Below are 9,567 nucleotides of genomic sequence, written 5' to 3' on the forward strand. Positions count from 1 at the left end.
TTGCAAAAACGTCATGACGCACATATCCAAAATTAATTATTCAAGCAGATCTTGATTTGGTTAATTCATGAAGTGGAAGGTGAAACATTACAGGGCTTGTGTGTTCTCAGTATCACTTTGATGTCCCACCAAGAGCCTGCCACATGCATGCCTCTTTGTTTTATAAAGCCTCATTGATATTCTGACGGAAGAAAAATTTTGAAGAAAGCTGAAATAACCAGTGCAGCACACTGAAAAATGGCACAATCTGAAATACTCCTTTTAAATCTAATTTTTATCCTACAAAGTATTTGTCAGAGAATTTAAAGTAGTACTGCAGTGGTTTCTAATGATGGACTCCCTTTTGAGGAGAACGTTAAGGGGTGTGACCAGCAGAAGCAAAACCACATCCTAAGGGGAACCAGAAAAGAACATGTTCTGTACAAGGGAGTAATTTATATAAGCCTCTCCTTCTTAACCATGTGCAGCTATAGAAAATGAAAATCGTGCTTAGAAATTTGGCCAATGAATGGGTGACAGTTTCACTTCTTGTTGCAGACCTTGGGAAAATGTATTTCTGAATAAAAAAAAAAATCCTGACATGACTGCCCTTGTCATCCACGTTCTAAGAAGAAATGAGAAAGTTTGCTGTCGTTGAGCTCTAAACCTTCCATGGCAATATCACAGAATGGAAATGAGGGTGGAGGTTTCATTAATGCAGAAAAACCTTGATTCTTCTGATTCAGAATATGACCTACAACTGTCAGTGTGTTGAGGTGTCAGAAGAGCAAGACAAAACATTAAGAGTGAAAAGAGAAGTCAGATTCAAGGCAATTTCACTTCTGTGAAATTCTCTACCTCAGAAGTCATGGAAGAGCCCACTTTAAGCCATAAAATGAGTAACATTTTGTTATTTCTGTCAAAGACAAAGCAAAGATTGTAGTGTTGAGCTCATTTACATATGTTCTCTTCAAGTACAAATTCAGATGCTCAAGTGTTAGAGAACCCAGAGGGAAAGGAATCCACATCTCATATTAATGAACATAGAAACATTTGTTTCTCTGTGTGTTGTGAAATAAATAAATACATACATTTTAATATTAATTCTTACAGAAGGTACAAGATTAAGAGTAGTACATTGTATAACAAAGTGCAGACCTGTATCTAAGACACATCTTGCAATGGTTGTGAGAAGAATGTGAAATGTTCCAGGGTTTGGGAACACCGAGTTAGTTAATTTGAGTTGGGATAGGGTAAGACACAATGAACTCTTCATACCCAACTCAAATTAACCACTCTCAACCAAAAGTACAGCAGGGCTCCAACATTGCCTCTATGACTCATTACATTTATCTGACACTTCTATCCAAAGTGACTTACAATTATGACTGAGTACAGGTTGTGCAACTGAGGGTTAAGGGCCTTGCTCAGGGACCTAACAGCAGCAACCTGGCAGAGGTGGATTTGAACCAACAACCTTCTGATTACAATTCAAGTACCTTCACCACTGAGCTACCACTACCCACTGTCTCGTTGTTGCTAAACGTTTTTCACACAGAACTTCTAAAGAAGCGTCTCAAAAGCTCATAATGTCTATAAAAAATGTTTCACTTGGAAAAGCCAGGTTTGAAACTTTGCTTTTACAACACTTATCTCTGGGTTCTGAGAACTACAGGTGACTTACTGCATTGTTAAAGTGCTTTTCAATAGAAGAAAAGTGATTTGCAATATTCAGTCCTGCAAGTTTCACATAAAGAGTGTGAGGATGAGAATGTGCCGCCATGTCAATGAAAGCTGAAACACAACAAATAAACTAGAACACTACATAGCATTGACCACTGGGTAATCAGAAAAACACCAAAAGTGCTCACTAGAGAATCTAGTATATAAGCGTGTGTGTGTGTTTTTGAGAGAGAAACAGAGCATACACTAATCACTACGGAGGGCACTCAATCAGCATTAGGTGTAGGTTAATTGCTGATCTCACTCCATATACTGTATATTGAAGAATAAATACAGATGGAACAAAAGCAGGCCTTTTATTTTGAAATGCCCTTGATTTTTGCTCCTGCTGGCTCTGAATGGAGGCAATTTCTCCTGCCATTCTAAAGCTTTGCAATACCTCAAGGTTTTGAGTAGTAAGATAAATGCTTGCTGCTTTAAGCAACGGAATGTTTGATTGACTTTGGCTATTCAGTCATTCAGTTTGGCTTTTGATACATGTTTTTCAAAAAAACATCATCAACAAAAGGGTCTTAAAAATTGAGAGACGTTTGTTACAATGAGGTCAGAAATCAAAAGATATTTGTGCTCAGCTCAAAGAAAGAAAGACCTTAATATAAGTACATTATGAGCCAAAAAAATACACTATTGTGAGCATGGTGTTCAATGGAGCTATAGAAATATATATATTTTGCATATTTGAGGATTTGTTATATGTCCTCTATTAGGAGAAAAAGAAAAAGAAGTAAAAGAAGTAAAAAAAAGTAATGAAGTGTAACTGCTCTTGTGTTTCTCTGGAAGTTCTGCTGCAGTACAGTGTGTAGGTGAACAGATGTGTTACTGCTTAAGGCTCTTCAGTGGGAGGTCCCAGTGAGAACACACGCTCAAGTTAATATTAGATGGATGCCATCCTTGGTTGATGCATTGAAATCTTGGCTTTGGTTTTAGTTTAATCAATAATCACTTGCTACTAAGAAATGTAAAGTGCAGAACTGATTGTGTTAATACAAAAAAAGTCAACATACAAATCCAATGTCATTTCCCATGAAAATATGTTCACATTGCAACAGTGCACATCTATTAGTGTAATACAGTTTGCATAAGCATGTCATGAGCAGCTATTATGCACTATTTGATTCATCTAAAACAGCGAAAGGCCATGCAAGAGGAGCCGTGAACCTCCACTATACATCGCGCAACAGTGCGCAGTTTTGTCTTTCTCTCTTCCCTCTTTCTCTCCCTTTTCATGCCCACAGAATTAGAAATTTGCTCATTAAGTTGTTAAGAAATTCAACAGGTAATTTATTCTCACCATACAGAGATAATGATCTCATTTGTCATAGAGGACCTCACATGTCTTGCGTACTGAACTATGGGCTTCTTTTTCTAGATGTTAAAATTAACCCGGGAGCCAGTCATTTTGATTACACATTTCCCATCATCCAAGCACAAATAGGCCAGTTTTGGTTTGATTACAGGTTCTGTATGTTAATATAAAGGCCAAAAGTGAATAATCAATCAGTAGATTGGTGTTCATTGTATTAAGAAATTGCACATGGCTGCATGTGAGTTTAACAGCTAAATATAGCACAGTATAGCACTGTTTTGACGCAAGTTTGACCCAAGTCCTGACAGCTCTGTCGTGATCACGGTATGAGGATCGTTCATTGGGTAAACACATTAAGAAATGGCTGTGAACATCTGATGCAGAGAGGAAGCAAGACACAGGAACATCAGCAACACACTACGGGACAAGAAGAGTCTGTATTTGACTGTACAGTCTATGTATCACATAAGCTGACTGTTTCCTCTTGGGATCACTTGCTAAAATGAGCCATAGCTAGTCGCAAATGATATCCTTCTATTAACAAATTTTTGCTTTCTGACCCTGGTTTCAGTATTATGACACGGACAGAGATGTTCACTGAGACATTTGTTCTTATTTATTCTCTTCAGGTATCAGGCAACCTATTGGTAAATGTACAAACGGGTGGCTTCTTGATCTTATGACATCAATAGGGCTTCATAATTCAGTCTTATGAAAGAAGATAACTTAACACAACAGTTTTCTTTTGGAATATTAACTGTGTAGTCAAAGCATAATTTTAAAATTATGTTTTAAAAAAATGTGCACACCAGCTACTGAGACCAAATTTGTAGGTTTCTTCTCTTTCCGGAGTATTTGCTGAAGAGTGCTTTGCATCAGTCAGTGGCTGACTGACAAATCAAGAATATAAACCCCACTGCCTTAAGCATAGCATAGTGTGGCTGTAAAGAAATCCTGACATTGCGTGAGCACGGGCAAATGAATTCTTCAGCATGGTCTTTTTTTTCTTTTTTCATTGTTCAAACATACTCGCATATAAGATGAATTGAGATGCAAAAGTTACATTGACCATTAACTCTATTTTAGGGAAATGTGCTTCTGTCTGGAAAGTGCGAGAGAGAGTGGGTACGTGTTAGATAGAAAGTCAGAGAGAGTTTTGTTATGGTTTCTTATTGACATGCTGCATATTCTTTTAGTTACTCATACCGTTTACGTGAACCCTACAGAACTTTGCACCATTGAAAATCATTGCTTTTTCTTCCTCCTATTGAAAAGTATTTCCTTCTCGCTGCAGTAAGGCAACAGAAGTCTCTGGCAGAAGGGGTGGGTGGTGGGCTAGAAATGGACAGAGACTTATTTAAAGAGTTATTTAAACAGTATCACATCAGTCTGTTCTGCCCACTGACATCAACATATAACATGCAAAAGAAACATCATTTAAAACCTGACCAGATTTAAAATAAGCTTGACAACTAACACCCTCCCTGCAGTACTGACCGGGCAAGTGGCTTAAAAATCTTGGGTTTTATTCTCAGGTTTATTAGAAATAAATAAGAATGTGTGTGTGCGTGTGTGGGTGTGCGTGTACATGTGTGTGTGCGTGTGTGGGTGCGTATGAGAGAGAGAGAGAGAGAGAGAGAGAGAGAGAGAGCTCTGTATCATAGATAAGAACATGTGTGTGAGCTTTATATCAAGAACATATAATTGGTCATTCAGGCAAACATATAGTCATTTATAAAAGTATAAAGGTAACTGACTCCACCGTAACCATTATGCTGATAGCCTCACCAGTAAGGACAACCTGGAATAACATAAGCATATTTGTAGGGAACCTACACCAAATAAATAGATATTTTAAATTATTACATTTTTAGCTACTCAAATATTTAGCTTTAAAAATTTGTCACTACTGATTTGGGAAGCAGCTCATGAAATAATAATTGAATAACTAAACAACTATGTGAATGGATCACATAATTCTTTTTGTTTTAATGCTGTTTGTTGATTCTCTGAGCAATCTTTCCAAGTCGAACTCTCATGGAGTTGTGCCTTTAACCCAGATAAAGGGGAGAGGCCCATTGGTTCTCCAGAGACCCCATGCTCCACATGGCTTTTCTTCTCATTTTTTAGATGGAGTTTTGCTTCCGGTCCTATAGGGACAAATATTTATTGTCTAGTGAATGCCATTTGATCTGAGGCTGAGTTTAGTAAAAACCATAGACACCAGGCCTGGGGGATGACAGCAACTGTGTGAAACATATGTTCTTCTTTATCTAGTACAGCAGTTCAATGTTAGAGCTTCACATTCAGGACATCAGTCAGAGATCAACTGACCCAGCAAACAAATAAACCCAACTGGTTTTAGGTCAGGTGGAAGGTAAGTGAGCCTAAGGTCATGTCAGATCCGTGTCAGAATGTTTCTTTTCCACAGCCCTTGACCTGGCTTAACTTCCCACATCTAACCGTTAACCTGCATAAGAAAAAAAAAAGCTGTTTAAATGGTCTGACATCAGCAGACAGCTTTAACCAGCGTACCTTTGGATGTCCGTGACACAGAAAGAGCAAAGCATCCAGAACAGGCACCTTCATTAAGCAGTCTTTCCAAGAATAGAGGTGTGCCCTGATCTGCTACCGATGAATAATGGAGAGGAGCCCTTGAGGAGCTCATATCCTCTCCATGATCAACAGGGCCCAATTAGGCTATGGCCTAATCATCACAGAGACATGGTGAGTTGCACTCATGCATGATTCATGCATAATATCCCTCCATCCTCAACTACATACATTACAGTAAATGCTCATTTCAGCTGAGATCAGTGTGTCTTATGTATTACATTTACATACAGTAACTTGTTCATTGTATATGTGGACACACATTCTCTATGACACACACACACATCAGACAAAATGTTGGTCAGTATTGGCTAGCTACAGTGAATTTCCGCAGTTGGATACAAAGCATTTGTGAAGCATTTGTTAAAACAAGCAGCTGAATGGTAAGGATGTGCTGGTAGTCTATCCTTTTGAAATGTACAGTTTGACATACTACCCACTCATTCCCTGTGCAAGATGCTATTTTGTTGCTCCAAGTGGTAAAGCCTGTGTCCATTATTCAAAACACAGAGCCCATTATTAGAAAGGGATTTGCTGTATTGTAAAAAACTGCTTATATTTCAAAATACCATTATATATGCTGCAATTCACTGACTTTCGTTATTCTCTAGTGTGAATACTTCTATTCAGAATGCATCTAAACTGTCAAGAGAATTATAAATACTTTAAAACCCTGCAACCATTCAGCATTAGTATCCTCACTACATCATAAGCAGGCAAACTATTCTCTGAGGTTTTGTAGACAGCATGTCTTGGCTCTATGTTGAATCATTCTGTAAAAATAAATAGCCAAAGGAACTGTGAAATCTTAACGAAAGGCCCCCACACCATCAGCATCTTGGAGCCAGACTCTAGGCACAGTGGGTGAAGAGGGCTTATCAAAACTTAAGAAATCACTAGAAATTATTGCTTTATGCTGTTAATTAAATCTTTTGGCAGTTTTAAAATATATGAGCATCTGTGCATGAATATTGATAAAGTAAGGAAAAATACAAAAATGAGAATGAAACTATAAATATATACTCAAGGTAAATTAGACTGCCCACTCCACTGAGCACACACACACACACACACACACACACACACACACACACACACACACACACACACACACACACACACACACAGACACTCCCTTACAAAGTTATGCAATATTAGAAAATGACAGCCTTTATACAGCATATACTGTTAAAATGTACTGTCACACTAAATATAAATCACACAAAGTATGTGGGTGAGAGCGGCAGAAACCACAGGCTTTGTGTGACAGTGACTTCAGATGAAACGCCTACACGTGGGGTGTTCCATAATCCACAGACCATAAAGCAGCATTTCCTTGCTGAAACTGTGGCTAAATCAAGTCCAAATATGGTACCATTTCTCCTAATAATTTTCTGAACATCAGTGGCAGAAATAGAGGTAGATATGAGGAATAAAGGATATATAGGGTACACCTTGCTAGCACTAGGTTGCACCCCCTTTTGCCTTCAGAACTGCCCTACTTCTTCATGGCATAGATTCAACAAGGTGCTGGAAAACATTCCTCAGATATTTTGGTCCATATTCACATGATAGCATCATGCAGTTGCTTCTTGGCAGCACATCCATGATACAAAGCTCACATTTCACCACATCCCAAAGGTGCTTTACTGGATTGGGATCTGGTGACTGTGGAGGACATTTGAGTACAGTGAACTCATTGTCATGTTCAAGAAATCAGTTTGAGATCATTTGAGCTTTGTGATATGGTGTGTTATCCTGCTGGAAGTAGTCATCAATAGGTAGGTACACTGTGATCATAAAAGGATGGACATGGTAAGCAAAATACTCAGGTAGACTTTAGCATTTAAATGATGCTCAACTTGTATTGAGGGGACCAAACCATACCAAGAAAATATCCCTCACACCATTACACTACCACTTAAACTGCGGGGCAAGATGGATGTTGTTTATATTCTGACACTACCAACCGAATGTTGCAGCAGAAATAGAGACTCATCAGACCAGGCCACATTTTTCCAGTCATTTATTGTCCAATTTTGGTGAGCTCACGCGAATTGTAGCCTCGGATGCCTGTTCTTAGCTGACAGGTGTGGCACCTGGGGTGGTCTTCTGTGGTTGTTCTGCTTCAAGGTTTGACGTGTTGTACATTCAGAGATCCTCTTCTGCATACCACGGTTGTAATGAGTGGTAATGTTGATTTTCTAGAAGCACGAGCCAGTCTGGCAACTCTCCTCTGACCTCTGACATCAACAAAGCATGTTTGCCCACAGAATTGCTGCTCACTGGGTATTTTTTCAGAACATTCTCTGTAAGCCCTAGAGATACATGTGCATGAAAATCCCAGTAGATTAGCAGTCAGACTAATCCCTCTAGCACCACCAAACATGCCACGTTCAAAGGCACTTACATAACCTTTCTTCCCCATTCTGATACTCCGTTTGAACTTCAACATTTCACCCTGACCATGTCTAAACATGCCTAAACTCATTGATCTGTTGCCATGTGATTGGCTTAGATATTTGTGTTAATGAGCAGTTGAAGGGGTGTACCTATAAAAAGATCTTGAACATCTCTCTTAAGTGTCCAACAATAGTGTCCAATATAGAGGGGCTCCACTTTCCTTGGTACCGATTTCCACAGGCCTATTATACATAACGTTATGTGAGCGTAATCGGTTGTAAACTATCTGTCCTAAGTAGACAGTTAAAAGATGGGGCACCATAGCCTAGAGGCAGTTATGCAACATTACAACAAAAACTTCATACAGGATAACAGTTAAAAGCACATGCCAAACTGACAGGAAATGCTGATTACATAACTGTTGACATAAAGATCTCTACTATTACAGTTTTTCTCAGTCACTTTAATACATTGAAATCGTCACTACTTGTTCAAGTCACGTATGCACATTGTAAATGCAATTCATTTTTTTAGCAAATGCTTTGGCTCATTTATGCAAATGATTATGTACAAATGTTTATTATTTCTTACTTTATCAATTGCTTATGTCATGTTGATCGAAATGTATTATATTTGTTCTAGGTATTAGTTCATTGTATAGGTCATAATATTCACAAGTGTTGAATCAATTGTCATAATCTGCCAAGTATATTCTATACATTTGCATTAGGAGTTTCTGTTAAATGTCTCCTAAACTTATAAACTGCTCTCAGGTGAATCTTGACTTTCCCTTATGAAGGGGAATGTGTGTGAAGGGGGAATGTGAGTGTGTGTGTGTGTGTGTGTGTGTGTGTGTGTGTGTGTGTGTGTATGAAGGGGAATGTGTGTGAAGGGGAGTATATGTGCGTGTGTGTGTGAGTGTGTGTGTGTGTGTGTGTGTGTGTGTGTGTGTGTGTGTGTGTGTGTGTGTGTGTGTGTGAAGGGGAGTATATGTGTGTGTGTGTGTGTGTGTGTGTGTGCGTGCGTGTGTGTGTGTGAGTGTGTGTGTGTGTGTGTGTGTGAAGGGGAATGTGTGTATGATGAGGAGTACAACAACCCTGTCTTTCTTTTCTGTATCACAATGACACGGTATGTTGACAAATTACAGTACAAGCAGTAAAAACATAAATGTGAATCCTGTCCAGTTTCTTGCAATCAATCTCCTACATACAATAATGTGTAATTGTACTGTTGAAATTGATAAATGTCACAAAGAAAAAGTGCAGCCTTGTGCATTTTCAACCATTGTCACCAATAATACAGAGTATCAAAAATACTTACAGAGTACATTGTTATATTAGGCATCAGAAAATATAGAGTACAATGCTATATTGACAACATCGCTAAGCATTTTAACTATCTTGTTTATAAACAGTGACACACGGTCTTGTCATTCTGATAACAGTGTCATGTTCATTGACAAATATTTACTTTAGATTTTGAGCCAAGTTACTGCCTTTTGCAAGTAATCCATTGTGTGGTGC

The sequence above is a fragment of the Electrophorus electricus genome, chromosome 4 (genome assembly GCF_041902795.1).
Source record: "Electrophorus electricus isolate QZ-2024a chromosome 4, ASM4190279v1, whole genome shotgun sequence".
Lineage (NCBI taxonomy): Eukaryota > Metazoa > Chordata > Actinopteri > Gymnotiformes > Gymnotidae > Electrophorus > Electrophorus electricus.